Source organism: Procambarus clarkii, chromosome 78 (assembly GCF_040958095.1).
Source record: "Procambarus clarkii isolate CNS0578487 chromosome 78, FALCON_Pclarkii_2.0, whole genome shotgun sequence".
In the NCBI taxonomy this organism is placed as follows: Eukaryota; Metazoa; Arthropoda; class Malacostraca; order Decapoda; family Cambaridae; genus Procambarus; species Procambarus clarkii.
Genome location: NC_091227.1, coordinates 21,561,178 through 21,577,374, shown reverse-complemented (window position 1 = coordinate 21,577,374; position 16,197 = coordinate 21,561,178).

Below are 16,197 nucleotides of genomic sequence, written 5' to 3'. Positions count from 1 at the left end.
AACGTTGAATCAACTTAGGATCAAGAACCACGTAGGATCAATATAGGCCCAACGTATGAACAATGTAGGAATAACACAGATACAGCGTAGGAACAATGTATGATCCACGTAAGATCAACATAGGATCCACGTACGATCACTGAAACATCAATGTAAGAACAGCATAAGTTCAACATGGGAAAGACAAAGGAATCATCGTAGCAGCATCGTTGATTTATCATTACAGTTTCTCACTCAGCACATTCCAGTGTTATAGTGTGGAAGTTGTGCTGATATTTCCCAATGAGGAATGTTAAGTAATAATTGTAATTAAGAAGCAATAAAATGCTTATCTTAACATACTAAGAAGGTTAGGTGAGGTCGGTGTTTTCTCTGAAGCTTTTCAAGGTAAACTAAAATATTCACAATCAATTAGTATGTCACATATGCACTTATTAAATAAGCCAATATTGACTTAAAGCAAGTGCGAGAACGGGTTGGAGGAATGCGAGCCACGAGGACACTGCGGGAATGATGGCAGAATCATTCCAACGTAAGAATTTAGGAAACAGTATACGTAGAATTGACGTATACGAAGCAACTCACATTTATATCCACCGAAACTCCACATACATGTCAAATATATCATGCGACAATGCAGCTATTTATTATGCTTCCCAGTCATTTGCTTCAACCTTCAATAACCTTATTTCCAAACTAGTATTTACCCCCAGGTTACTCCTGAATCTATCTATCTACACACACACACACACACACACATATATATATATATATATATATATATATATATATATATATATATATATATATATATATATATATATATATATATATACATATATATATATATATATATACATATATATATACATATATGTATATATATATATACATTATGTATATATATATATACATTATGTATATATATATATATATATATATATATATATATATATATATATATATATATATATATATATATATATATATATATATGTATATATATGTCGTACCTAGTAGCCAGAACTCACTTCTCAGCCTACTATTCAAGGCCCGATTTGCCTAATAAGCCAAGTTTTCCTGAATTAATATATTTACTATAATTTTTTTCTTATGAAATGATAAAGCAACCCTTTTCTCTATGTATGAGGTCAATTTTTTTTTATTGGAGTTAAAATTAACGTAGATATATAACCGAACCTAACCAACCCTACCTAACCTAACCTATATTTATAGGTAAGGTTAGGTTAGGTAGCCAAAAAAAGCTAGGTTAGGTTAGGTTAGGTAGGTTAGGTAGACGAAAAAACATTAATTCATGAAAACTTGGCTTATTAGGCAAATCGGGCCTTGAATAGTAGGCTGAGAAGTGCGTTCTGGCTATTAGGTACGACATATATATATATATATATATATATATATATATATATATATATATATATATATATATATATATATATATATATATATATGTCGTACCTAATAGCCAGAACGCACTTCTCAGCCAACTATGCATGGCCCAATTTGCCTAATAAGCCAAGTTTTCATGAATTAATGTTTTTTCGACTACCTAACCTACCTAACCTAACCTAACCTAACTTTTTCTGCTACCTAACCTAACCTAACCGATAGAGATAGGTTAGGTTAGGTTAGGTAGGGTTGGTTAGGTTCGGTCATATATCTACATTAATTTTAACTCCAATAAAACAAAATTGACCTCATACATAATGAAATGGGTAGCTTTATCATTTCATAAGAAAAAAATTAGAAAAAATATATTAATTCAGGAAAACTTGGCTTATTAGGCAAATCGGGCCTTGCATAGTAGGCTGAGAAGTGCGTTCTGGCTATTAGGTACGACATATATATATATATATATATATATATATATATATATATATATATATATATATATATATATATATATATATATATATATATGTCGTACCTAGTAGCCAGAACTCACTTTTTGGCCTACTATTCAAGGCCCGATTTGCCTAATAAGCCAAGTTTTCCTGAATTAATATATTTTTTCTAATTTTTTTCTTATGAAATGATAAAGCTACCCATTTCATTATGTATGAGGTCAATTTTTTTTTATTGGAGTTAAAATTAACGTAGATATATGACCGAACCTAACCAACCCTACCTAACCTAACCTAACCTATCTTTATAGGTTAGGTTTGGTTAGGTAGCCGAAATAGTTAGGTTAGGTTAGGTTAGGTAGGTTAGGTAGTCGAAAAACAATTAATTCATGAAAACTTGGCTTAATAGGCAAATCGGGCCATGCATAGTAGGCTGAGAAGTGCGTTCTGGCTACTAGGTACGACATATATATATATATATATATATATGTCGTACCTAGTAGCCAGAACGCACTTCTCAGCCTACTATGCAAGGCCCGATTTGCCTAATAAGCCAAGTTTTCATGAATTAATGTTTTTTCGACTACCTAACCTACCTAACCTAACCTAACTTTTTCGGCTACCTAACCTAACCTAACCTATAAAGATAGGTTAGGTAGGGTTGGTTAGGTTCGGTCATATATCTACGTTAATTTTAACTCCAATAAAACAAATTGACCTCATATATAATGAAATGGGTAGCTTTATCATTTTATAAGAAAAAAATTAGAGAAAATATATTAATTCAGGAAAACTTGGCTTATTAGGCAAATCGGGCCTTGCATAGCAGGCCGAGTACGACGTTCTGGCTACTAGGTACAACATACATATATATATATATATATATATATATATATATATATATATATATATATATATATATATATATATATATTGGTAGCAATCTTTCTTGTAAACATATATTGTTGAATATGACCGAATAGGTAGGATTAATTCTAACACGAATTTTCTCAATATTTCTTATGTTTTCCTTCACTGTCGGTGGTAATGGAAATATCAATTCTCCAAAATTCTTTTTTATTATAGGCTGACGCCTAGAAGCGTTTCGTAAGGGCGTCTTACATTCTCAAAGACTTCTTTACACTTAACACTGTGTATGAAACAATTGGCATAACTCTTGCTTTTTATTGGTTTTGAGTGAGGTGGGTACATGAGAATGGAAGCAACTGCAGTAATTGGCCCATACGGGGTGCCTTGAAGTGGGTAGAATATAGTTGTGCATTAATTGGTTGTTGATTGCTGGTGTTGACTTTTTGATGTGTAGTGCCTCGCTGATGTCGAGCCGCCTGCTATCGCTGTATCTATCAATGATTTCTGTGTTGTTTGTTAAGATTTCTCTGGTGATGGTTGTGAGAAGAGATTATATGTTCCTTGATGGAGCATGCATAAACATAACATGCATAAACATGTTTGTTTATGCATAAACAACAGGGCTCCATCAAGGAACATATAATCTCTTCTCACAACCAGACCATCACCAGAGAAATCTTAACAAATTTTAATGTTAATTAAAATTTTAATCTTAATAATTTTTTAATATTAATTTCAAATAACATACCAAATGCAATTTTGTTATTTGAATCCAAACTAGCACAGAAATTTGATGAAACCTAACCAGCCTAACTAAATCTATCCAAACCTATCTTAACCTAACATAACCTAATATAACTAAGTCAGTAGTTCATGTTCCTAATATAATATATTAATATTGTTAGAAAAGAAACAATCTGGATTTTTAATTTGAAAATAACGAAAATCATTCTGCCTGTTAGGCACATCGGACCTTGCATACTAAGCCAATAAGTGTGGTTCTGGCTATTAGGCACGCAGGATTCCGCTCTGAGAGACGTGCTGCAAATCGACACAGACTGCATCAGAAGGACAATAACCTGCTACATGTGTTGACTTTGTTGTATCCGGAATACAATAGCTGCAAACGACCTGCCACAGATGTTTAATGTAATAAATCATTTTGTGCCTCACGTACACAACCACCTATTTCTGGTTCAACGACCTTCATCTTGGTACTTTTAATTTCTCGACACACGATACACACGCAAACATGTATAAATGTAAATATAAATATACGTTATGTATTACTAGGAACTCTATGGGCTTACCAGGATTCGAACCTACATTACCAGGGCTCACCTCCTGGTGTACACAATACACCAGGAGGTGTATTGTGTACACCTCCTGGTGTATCACTTTACCAGACATTGCATATTAGACTTTTGTTGGTCCTGGAGCTCATCAACTGAGCTGCATGACCAAGCAATCCCCGGCAACACTCGAGGTGCAAATTTGGTCACAGTTTATCACCAAATTCTGGTGCATGCAAGGATCGCACTAAGCCTACAAATGTGAAAGAAAGCTTCAATGGTCTCCAGGCAATTTGATGAAAAACTGTCCAAATTGCATCACGACTGCTGCCAGAGATTGCTGTATTATGGAGCTCAGTTAGAGAGCGTCTTTGTGTAACTTGTTCCACTTATTGACAGTTCTGACACTGAAAAAGTTCTTTCTGACGTCCCTGCGACTTATTTACGCTTTGAGTTTTTATCTATGACCCCCCCTTGTTTTGCTGTTCCTAGCTTTGAACAGTGCTGCGTTGTCTACCTTATCAATATCTCTTACAATCTTACATGTTGTTATCATATCCCCGCTATCATTTCCTCCAGTGTGGTAAGGTCCAGTTCTCTCAGTCTTTCCTCATAGCCCAATCCCTTCAACTCAGGAACGAATCTTGTTGCGTATCTCTGGACCTTTTCTAGTTTCTCCTTGTTCTTTTTCAGGTAAGGATTCCATGAAAGGGATGAATATTCAAGTGTGGATCTCACCTTCGCTGTACGTAGGGCCCAGAAAGCCCCTTTCTCCAGATTTCTGAAGGCTTCTGGCATCAGATTTGGGGTTATGTTCACTCCCAGATCTTTCTCTTTTCAGACTGAAAAATGAAAAGATCAGTATAACAGTATAGGATACCTTCTCTTCATCTTATATTGCTGTTCCTCCCTGTCCCTGTGTAATTACCTAGGTGTAGTTACAGGATGGCAGCTACGCTCGTGGTGTCCCGTCTTCCCAGTACTCTTTGTCGTATAACTGACGGTTTTGGCCCCCCACCACCTTCTTACTTAGCTTGTTTCAACCATCTACCACTTTGTTTGCAAAATAAAAGTGTCTAATGTTTTTTCCGCACCTTTTTTTCTTTTGCTTGAATCTGCATCTTCTTGTTCCAGATGTTGCTGGTTTCAGGAATTCCTCTTTGTCAATTTGGTCGACTCCTGTTAGTATTTTGTATGTAGTGATCATATCACCTCTTTTTCTTCAATCTTCTAGTTTTGGCCTGCTTACCGCCTCCAGTCTCTTCTAGTAAATCTTGTTTTTCAGTTCCTGAAGCAATTTTGCAGCAAGCCTTTACACCTTTTCCAGCTTCTTTATGTGCTTCTTGAGAGTTGGGCACCATACAACTGCTGCATATTCCAATGTTGTTCTCACAAAAGTCACGAACAGTTTCTTTAGTATTTCAACATCCATATAATTAAATGGAGTCTGAAGTCGGAAAGCGACGCATTCGCTCCTCTCGCAATGTTCTTTACGTGTTCCTCCGGCGACAGTTTACTATCCAAAACAACCCCAAGGTCTCATTCTTTATTAGAGTTCTGTAATTCCTTTCACATATTTTGTAAGTTTTGTGTGGTCTATTTTATCCGATTCCACACTCTATATAACATGGCATTTATTCACATTGAATTTCATTTACCACTTGACGCTCCAAGCACTTATTTTATCTAGATCAATTTGAAGGTCGTTACAATCGTGTGCGTCTCTTATGTTCCCCAGTATCTTGGCGTCATCTGCAAACATGTTCATATAATTCTGTATTCCTTTTGGTAGATGATTTATGTAGACGATGAACATTACTGGTGCAAGAACTGAACCCTGTGGTACCCCGGTAGTAACACTTCCAGCCAGATACATTGTCTCTGATGACTGCCATCATCTATCTGTCAGAAAGTTTTTTATCAATGTCAGAAGTCTCCCTGTCACCACTCCAGCATGTTCCAGTTTCCAAAACTGCCTCTTGTGTGGGACTCTTATCAAAAAACTTTTTTTTTAGTCCAGATAGACAGTCAACCCAACCATCTATTTCATGTATTAACTCTGTGGCTCTATCATAAAAACTAAGTAGATTTGTTACACAGGATTTTTCTGTTCGAAAACCATGCTGTCTGTCCGTTAATATGTCAATACTCTCTAGGGGTTCAACCCATTTGGCTTTAACTATTGTTTCTAGTGTTCTGACTACAACGTTAATTAATGAATGATACGGGTCTATAATTTAGAGGTTCTTCTCGACTACCATTTTTATAGATTGGTACTATGTTTGTGTGTTTGTGTGTGTACGCAACTAGTTGTGCTTGCGGGGGTTGAGCTTTGGCTCTATGGTCCTGGCTCTCCACTCTCAATCAACCGGTGTACAGACTCTGGAGCCTACTGAGCTCTATCAAAGCTACACTTGAATTTGTGTATGGAGTCTGCCTCCATCACATCACTTCTACCATTTGTTAAGTACTCTGACATTTAACAAATCTTTTTAATGTCTCTGTGACTCATTTGGGTAGTAAGTTTCCACTTGTGCCCCCTGTTTATGGGACTAGTCTAGTGGCATACCTCTCACTCTTTTCTAGCTGTTTTGTGTTTAACTAGGTATGCCCTCCAGGCTGGAGCTGCATACTCCAGGATACTGTGTGTGTACTCACCTAGTTGTACTCACCTAGTTGTGTTTGCGGGGGTTGAGCTCTGGCTCTTTGGTCCCGCCTCTCAACCGTCAATCAACAGGTGTACAGATTCATGAGCCTATCGGGCTCTGTCATATCTACACTTGAAACTGTGTATGGAGTCAGCCTCCACCACATCACTTCCTAGTGCATTCCATTTGTCAACCACTCTGACACTAAAAAAGTTCTTTCTAATATCTCTGTGGCTCATTTGGGCACTCAGTTTCCACCTGTGTCCCCTTGTGCGTGTTCCCCTTGTGTTAAATAGACTGTCTTTATCTACCCTATCAATCCCCTTCAGAATCTTGAATGTGGTGATCATGTCCCCCCTAACTCTTCTGTCTTCCAGCGAAGTGAGGTTTAATTCCCGTAGTCTCTCCTCGTAGCTCATACCTCTCAGCTCGGGTACTAGTCTGGTGGCAAACCTTTGAACCTTTTCCAGTTTAGTCTTATCCTTGACTAGATATGGACTCCATGCTGGGGCTGCATACTCCAGGATTGGCCTGACATATGTGGTATACAAAGTTCTGAATGATTCTTTACACAAGTTTCTGAATGCCGTTCGTATGTTGGCCAGCCTGGCATATGCCGCTGATGTTATCCGCTTGATATGTGCTGCAGGAGACAGGTCTGGCGTGATATCAACCCCCAAGTCTTTTTCCTTCTCTGACTCCTGAAGAATTTCCTCTCCCAGATGATACCTTGTATCTGGCCTCCTGCTCCCTACACCTATCTTCATTACATTACATTTGGTTGGGTTAAACTCTAACAACCATTTGTTCGACCATTCCTTCAGCTTGTCTAGGTCTTCTTGAAGCCTCAAACAGTCCTCTTCTGTTTTAATCCTTCTCATAATTTTAGCATCGTCCGCAAACATTGAGAGAAATGAATCGATACCCTCCGGGAGATCATTTACATATATCAGAAACAAGATAGGACCGAGTACAGAGCCCTGTGGGACTCCACTGGTGACTTCACGCCAATCGGAGGTCTCACCCCTCACCGTAACTCTCTGCTTCCTATTGCTTAGATACTCCCTTATCCACTGGAGCACCTTACCAGCTACACCTGCCTGTCTCTCCAGCTTATGTACCAGCCTCTTATGCGGTACTGTGTCAAAGGCTTTCCGACAATCCAAGAAAATGCAGTCCGCCCAGCCCTCTCTTTCTTGCTTAATCTGTGTCACCTGATCGTAGAATTCTATCAAGCCTGTAAGGCAAGATTTACCCTCCCTGAATCCATGTTGGCGATTTGTCACGAAGTCCCTTCTCTCCAGATGTGTTACCAGGTTTTTTCTCACGATCTTCTCCATCACCTTGCATGGTATACAAGTCAAGGACACTGGCCTGTAGTTCAGTGCCTCTTGTCTGTCGCCCTTTTTGTATATTGGGACCACATTCGCCGTCTTCCATATTTCTGGTAGGTCTCCCGTCTCTAGTGATTTACTATACACTATGGAGAGTGGCAAGCAAAGTGCCTCTGCACACTCTTTCAGTACCCATGGTGAGATCCCATCTGGACCAACCGCCTTTCTAACATCCAGATCCAGCAGGTGTCTCTTGACCTCCTCTCTCGTAATTTCGAACTCCTCCAAGGCCGCCTGGTTTACCTCCCTTTCTCCTAGCACAGTGACCTCACCCTGTTCTATTGTGAAGACCTCCTGGAACCTCTTGTTGAGTTCCTCACACACCTCTCTGTCATTCTCTGTATACCTGTCCTCGCCTGTTCTAAGTTTCAATACCTGTTCTTTCACTGTTGTTTTCCTTCTGATGTGACTGTGGAGTAGCTTTGGTTCGGTCTTGGCTTTGTTTGCTATATCATTTTCAAAATTTTTCTCTGCTTCTCTTCTCACCCTGACGTACTCATTCCTGGTTCTCTGGTATCTCTCCCTGCTTTCTGGTGTTCTGTTATTCCGGAAGTTCCTCCACGCCTTTTTGTTCAGTTTCTTCGCTTCCATACATGCCCTATTATACCATGGATTCTTCTGTTGCTTCTTCTTCTGTGTGTGTGTGTGTGTGTGTGTGTGTGTGTGTGTGTGTGTGTGTGTGTGTGTGTGTGTGTGTGTGTGTGTGTGTGTGTGTGTGTGTGTGTGTACTCACCTAATTGTACTCACCTAATTGTGCTTGCGGGGGTTGAGCTTTGGCTCTTTGGTCCCGCCTCTCAACTGTCAATCAACTGGTGTGTGTGTGTGTGTGTGTGTATGTGTATTCACCTAGTTGTGCTTGCGGGGATTGAGTTCTGCTCTTTCGGGCCGCCTCTCAACTGTCAATCAATCAACTGTTACTAACTACTAATTTTGTTTTCACACACACAATCCCAGGAAGCGGCTCGTAACAGCTGTCTATCTCCCAGGTGCCTATTTACTGTGCGCGCGCGCGCTTGTGTGTGTGTGTGTGTGTGTGTGTGTGTGTGTGTGTGTGTGTGTGTGTGTGTGTGTGTGTGTGTGTGTGTGTGTGTGTGTGTGTGTGTGTGTGTGTGTGTGGGTGTAGGGGATGAGGGGGGGGGGATATCCACAGGTGTTAAGGGAAAACCATTTTGAGGTCGCTGCACCTTGAACAATAAGTGTTCTCCATGAAAAATGCCACGTCACTGCTGTAAAATTCGTACTGGCTTTATACGAGGCACGGCAGGATAAGTGCCACGGCAGGATGAGTGCCACGGCGGGATGAGTGCCACGGCAGGATGAGTGCCGCAGCAGGATGAGTGCCGCCTTCAATACTTTGCACTTGCTGGAGTGGAGCTCTAGCAACCACCTGTTACACTGTTCTTACAATGCATGTATATTGCCTGAAACGCTGTGCGTATTAGTGGCTTTAGGCATAGTATGTACTAGCGCTATCTAGAGATCCAACATTCTGCTTGTAACTCATCTTGTATGTATGTACTTCTACCTAAATACACATTTTATTATTATTATTTATGTGTGTTAGCTTGTGCGGCACTGCCACGTGTGGCTACACCCAGCACGCACACTGGGTGTAGCCACACGCCAACCATTTAAAACAAAAAAATAATAATAATAATTCCTCTTCAGTTTTAAGACGAGTTTATATCTCCTGGCATAAAAGAAAGGGATACACGCTTTATAATTTGTTCTACCATAGACGTGGTCATACATTTATACAATGCTAATCAACGCCCAACATTGATAGACATTGATAGATCTAGTCTCCTGTGTATAGTGCGGTGGTTATTGAGTACTCAAGCGCAGAAGGCAATTAAGAGTGCTTTTGCAAGCTCAGGATACAATTACATCACATATATTACATTATAATTAGATTACATATTATTTCTCGGGTTCAGGTCCAGTATATCATCAAATGTTCCGGTATTCATATAATATTATCAGAGTTCAGCACATCTCAACTCAGGATGGTGAAAGTCAGTCAGTATGGGATACTCTTCAATATAATGTACAAGGGAATGCATGTTTTCTCTTTCACAAAGTTGCCACGGTGTATTCTGCTCTTGAGTTTGGGAAAGTGCATTCTGGCCACTAAAACATTGACTTGGCGAGTTCTCGCTGTATTATTTACATATATAAACGCTTCCTCAGGGCATACATCATAATGTTTAATACTACATATTTCAGGTCAAGTAAATTTGTTAGGTTAGGTTAGTAAGATTTTCATCAGACATGTTTCGGGTTTCTCCTTTGTTAGTGCAAATGAAACTTCTATATTAATTTCTACTACTGGCCTACTGCAAGTTATCTTCGCCATTATGTCAACTGTATCATGCTCTGAGAGATGTCAAAATACGATAGTATCCATAGGAATTTAATACCAAATCAAATCCCTTTAGCAAAAAACTTGGTGATTCGAAAATCAGTGACTTTTCTGTGTGTTACTATGTGCGTTCAGTGCCAGGAGGGCACTCTGCCAGGCACAGTATATAATTCCACTGCTTGTGTATTCTAAACATTCAGTGGCAAGATATATAGGGATATATGTTGCATGTTGTGCTTGAAGCGTACTAGCTCAGTTATTGACACACTTCACTGATGTATGAGTGAGTGAGATGTTCATATTTATTGCTTGCACATCCGGTGCATCTTACACATACTTCTAAAGACTATGTTGAACTCTGTAAATACTATCTGAATACTTGAACACTTGATGATATATTGGTTTGTATCCAAGATTGATTATGTAACAATGCATCAGCTATGTAATGTAATTATACCTTCATCTTGTAAAAGCACCTTAATCACTTTCTGTGATTAAGTGCTTAAAAACACACTAGTTTCTATAGCAGCTATCTTAACTTGTCAAAGTAAGAGATATACACACATATCCGTGTGTATGTGTGTGTATGTAGTTACCTAGTTGTGCTTCCGGGGGTTGAGCTCTGCTCTTTTTCAACTGTCAATCAATCAACTGTTACCTACTACTATTTTTTCCACACACACACACCCGGGAAGCAGCTTTGTAGCAGCTATGTAACTCCCAGGTGCCTATTTACTGCTAGGTAACAGGGGCATCAAGGTGAAAGAAACTCTGCTCATTGTTTCTCGCCGGCGCCGAGAATCGAACCCCCGGACTACAGGATTACGTGTAAAGCGTGTTGTCCACTCAACCAGCGGCCCTATGTGTGTGTATGTGTGTGCGTGTTCATCTAGTTGTGCTTGTGGGGGTTGAGCTCTGCTCTTTCGGCCCGCCTATCAGCTGTCAATTAACTTTTACTAACTACTAACCAATCTCCCCCCCCCCCCAACACGTACACCCAGGAAGTCTAACTCCCAGGTACCTATTTACTGCTAGGTAACAGGGGCATTAGGGTAAAAGAAACTCTGCCCATTTTTCTTTCTGCCATCACCGGGGATCGAACTCGGGCCCTAGGTTTATGAGTACAGAGCGCTGTCCACTAAGTTATCAGGACCCCCCTGTGAGTGTGTGTGTGTGTGTGTACTCACCTAGTCTGTGTTTGCGGGGGTTGAGCTCTGGCTCTTTGGTCCCGCCTCTCAACTGTCAATCAACTGGTGTACAGATTCCTGAGCCTATTGGGCTCTATCATATCTACATTTGAAACTGTGTATAGAGTCAGCCTCCACCACAACACTACTTAATGCATTTCATTTGTTAACTACCCTGACACTGAAAACAATCTTTCTAACGTCTCTATGGCTCATCTGGGTACTAAGTTTCCACCTGTGTCCCCTTGTTCGTGTTCCACCCGCGCTAAAGATTTTGTCTTTGTCCACCCTGTCAATTCCCCTGAGAATTTTGTAGGTGGTTATCATGTCTCCCCTTACTCTTCTGTTTTCCAGGGTTGTGCGGTTCAGTTCCCTTAGCCTTTCCTCGTAACTCATTCCTCTCAGTTCCGGAACCAGTCTGGTGGCATACCTCTGAATCTTCTCTAACTTCGTCTTGTGTTTAACTAAGTATGGACTCCAGGCTGGAGCTGCATACTCCAGGATTGGCCTTACATATGTGGTATACAGGGTCCTGAACGATTCCTTACACAAGTTTCTAAAGGCAGTTCTAATATTTGCCAGTCTAGCATATGCTGCTGATGATATCCTTTTGATGTGGGCCTCTGGGGACAGGTTCGGTGTGATATCGACCCCCAGATCTTTCTCTCTATTTGACTCTTGTAGGATTTCACCTCCCAGATGGTACCTTGTGTTCAGCCTTCTGCTCCCTTCGCCTAATTTCATTACTTTACACTTTCCTGAGTTGAACTTTAGCAACCATTTTCTAGACCATTCCTCCAGTTTGTCCAGGTCGTCCTGTAGTCTCTGTCTATCTTCATCTGTTTTGATTCTTCTCATAATTTTTGCATCGTCAGCAAACATTGAGAGGAATGAGTCTATAACCCTCAGGAAGGTCGTTTACATATAGTAGAAACAGGATGGGTCCGAGTACAGAGCCCTGTGGGACTCCGCTGGTGACATCTCGCCATTCTGATGCCTCCCCCCCTCACCGTTACTCGCTGTTTCCTATTGCTTAGATACTCCCTTATCCACTGGAGCACCTTACCTTTTACTCCTGCCTGCTGCTCCAACTTTTGTAACAGCCTTTTGTGAGGTACTGTGTCAAAGGCTTTCTGGCAGTCCAAGAAAATGCAGTCTGCCCACTCTTCTCTTTCCTGCCTAATTTGTGTTGCCTGGTCATAGAATTAATTCTATTAGGCCTGTGAGGCACGATTTACCATCTCTGAACCTACGCTGGTGGTGTGTTACAAAGCTGTATTTCTCTAGATGCTCTACGAGCCTTTTCCTCACAATCTTCTCCGTCACCTTGCATGGTATACAAGTTAGGGAAACTGGCCTGTAGTTCAGTGCCTCTTGCCTGTCACCCTTTTTGTAAATTGGGACTACATTAGCTGTCTTCCAGCTTTCCGGAAGGTCTCCTGTTTCCAGTGACCTGTTATACACCAGAGAGAGTGGCACACTTAGTGCTTCTGCACCTTCTTTAATAATACACGGTGAGATTCTGTCAGGCCCAACAGCCTTTGACACATTCAGCTCCAACAGATTCCTTTTGACCTCATCACTGGTGAGGTAAATTTCCTCCAAGGTTGTTCGGTTTGCCTCCTCATTTAGTGCAGGGACCTCTCCTTGTTCTATTGTGAAGACCTCCTGGAATCTCTTGTTGAGTTCTTCACACACCTCTTTATCGTTCTCTGTGTATCTGTTCTCCCCTTTTCTCAGTTTCATCACTTGTTCCTTCACTGCTGCTTTCCTCCTGATGTGGCTGTGGAGCAGTTTTGGTTGGGTCTTGGCTGTACTTGCGATGTCATTTTCATACTGCCTCTCTGCTTCCCTCCTTACTCTGAGGTATTCATTTCTGGCCCTCTGGTATCTCTCCCTGCTCGCCGGTGTTCTGTGATTTCTGTAGTTTCTCCATGTTCTTTTACTCAGTTGCTTCGCTACCTTACATTCCTGGTTGAACCATGGGTTTTTCTGTTGTTTTTCGTTTTTCTCCTTTTGGACGGGGATAAACCTGTCTGCAGCTGCAGCTGCAGCGTGCGTGCGTGCGTGCGTGCGTGCGTGCGTGTGTGTGTGTGTGTGTGTGTGTGTGTGTGTGTGTGTGTGTGTGTGTGTGTGTGTGTGCGTGCGTGCGTGCGTGCGTGCCTCTGTGTGTGTGTGTGTGTGTGTGTGTGTGTGTGTGTGTGTGTGTGTGTGTGTGTGTGTGTGTGTGTGTGTGTGTGTGTACTCACCTAATTGCTCACCTAATTGTGCTTGCGGGGGTTGAGCTCTGGCTCTTTGGTCCCGCCTCTCAACCGTCAATCAACTGGTGTACAGATTCCTGAGCCTATTGGGCTCTATCATATCTACATTTGAAACTGTGAATGGAGTCAGCCTCCACCACATCACTTCCTAATGCATTCCATTTGCTAACTACTCTGACACTGAAAAAGTTCTTTCTAACGTCTCTGTGGCTCATTTGGGTACTCAGCTTCCACCTGTGTCCCCTTGTTCGCGTCCCACCAGTGTTGAAAAGTTCGTCCTTGTTTACCCGGTCGATTCCCCTGAGGATTTTGTAGGTTGTGATCATGTCCCCCCTTACTCTTCTGTCTTCCAGTGTCGTGAGGTGCATTTCCCGCAGCCTTTCCTCATAACTCATGCCTCTTAGTTCTGGGACTAGTCTAGTAGCATACCTTTGGACTTTTTCCAGCTTCGTCTTGTGCTTGACAAGGTACGGGCTCCATGCTGGGACCATGCTGTGTGTGTGTGTGTGTGTGTGTGTGTGTGTGTGTGTGTGTACTCACCTAGTTGTGTCTGCAGGATCGAGCATTGACTCTTGGATCCCGCCTTTCGAGCATCGGTTGTTTACAGCAATGACTCCTGTCCCATTTCCCTATCATACCTGGTTTTAAAATTATGAATAGTATTTGCTTCCACAACCTGTTCCTGAAGTGCATTCCATTTCCCCACTACTCTCACGCTAAAAGAAAACTTCCTAACATCTCTGTGACTCATCTGAGTTTCAAGCTTCCATCCATGTCCTCTCGTTCTGTTACTATTCTGTGTGAACATTTCGTCTATGTCCACTCTGTCAATCCCTCTGAGTATCTTATACGTTCCTATCATGTCCCCCCTCTCCCTTCTTCTTTCTAGTGTCGTAAGGCACAGTTCCCTCAGGCGCTCCTCATACCCCATCCCTCGTAGCTCTGGGACGAGTCTCGTTGCAAACCTCTGAACCTTTTCCAGTTTCATTATATGCTTCTTCAGATGGGGACTCCATGATGAGGCAGCATACTCTAAGACTGGCCTTACGTAGGCAGTGTAAAGCGCCCTAAATGCCTCCTTACTTAGGTTTCTGAATATGTTCTAACTTTTGCCAGTGTAGAGTACGCTGCTGTCGTTATCCTATTTATATGTGCCTCAGGAGATAGATTAGGTGTTACGTCCACCCCCAGGTCTCTTTCACGCGTCGTTACAGGTAGGCTGTTCCCCTTCATTGTGTACTGTCCCTTTGGTCTCCTATCTCCTAGTCCCATTTCCATAACTTTACATTTGCTCGTGTTGAATTCTAGTAGCCATTTCTCTGACCATCTCTGCAACCTGTTCAGGTCCTCTTGGAGGATCCTGCAATCCTCATCTGTCACAACTCTTCTCATCAACTTTGCGTCATCCGCAAACATCGACATGTAGGACTCTACGCCTGTAAACATGTCGTTAACATATACAAGAAATAGAATTGGTCCCAGCACCGATCCTTGTAGTACTCCACTTGTTACTGTTCGCCAGTCCGACTTCTCGCCCCTTACCGTAACTCTTTGGCTCCTTCCTGTTAGGTAGTTCCTTATCCATGCTAGGACCTTTCCCCCCACCCCCGCCTGCCTCTCGAGCTTGAACAGCAGTCTCATGTGCGGTACTGTATCAAAGGCTTTTTGGCAGTCCAGAAATATGCAGTCTGCCCAACCATCTCTGTCCTGTCTTATCCTCGTTATTTTATCATAGAATTCCAGAAGGTTTGTTAGGCACGATTTCCCTGTCCAGAACCCATGTTCATGTTTGTTCACAAACCTAATGTTCTCCAGGTGTGCAACCAGTCGTAGCGTAATTATTTTTTCCAGTATTTTACAGGGGATGCTTGTCAGTGATACAGGTCTATAGTTAAGTGCCTCCTCCCTATCACCTTTCTTGAAGATCGGCACGACATTTGCCTTCTTCCAGCAACTGGGCAATTCTCCTGACATAAGTGACTCATTAAAGATCATTGCCAGAGGCACGCTGAGGGCCTGTGCTGCTTCTTTTAGTATCCACGGTGATACTTTGTCTGGTCCAACTGCTTTAGTTGCATCTAGAGTTGTCAACTGTTTCATTACCTCCTCTGCTGTTACCTCTATATCTGATAGTCTTTCATCTAGGGTAACCCCTTCCAACAATGGGAGCTGCTCAGGCTCGGTAGTGAACACTCCATGGAAACTGGCATTCAGTGCCTCGCAGATTTCCTTGTCACTTTCAGTATATGCCCCCTCTGTCATCCTTAGTCTTGTCACTTGATCGTTCACCGACATTTTTCTTCTTATATGACTGTGTAGTA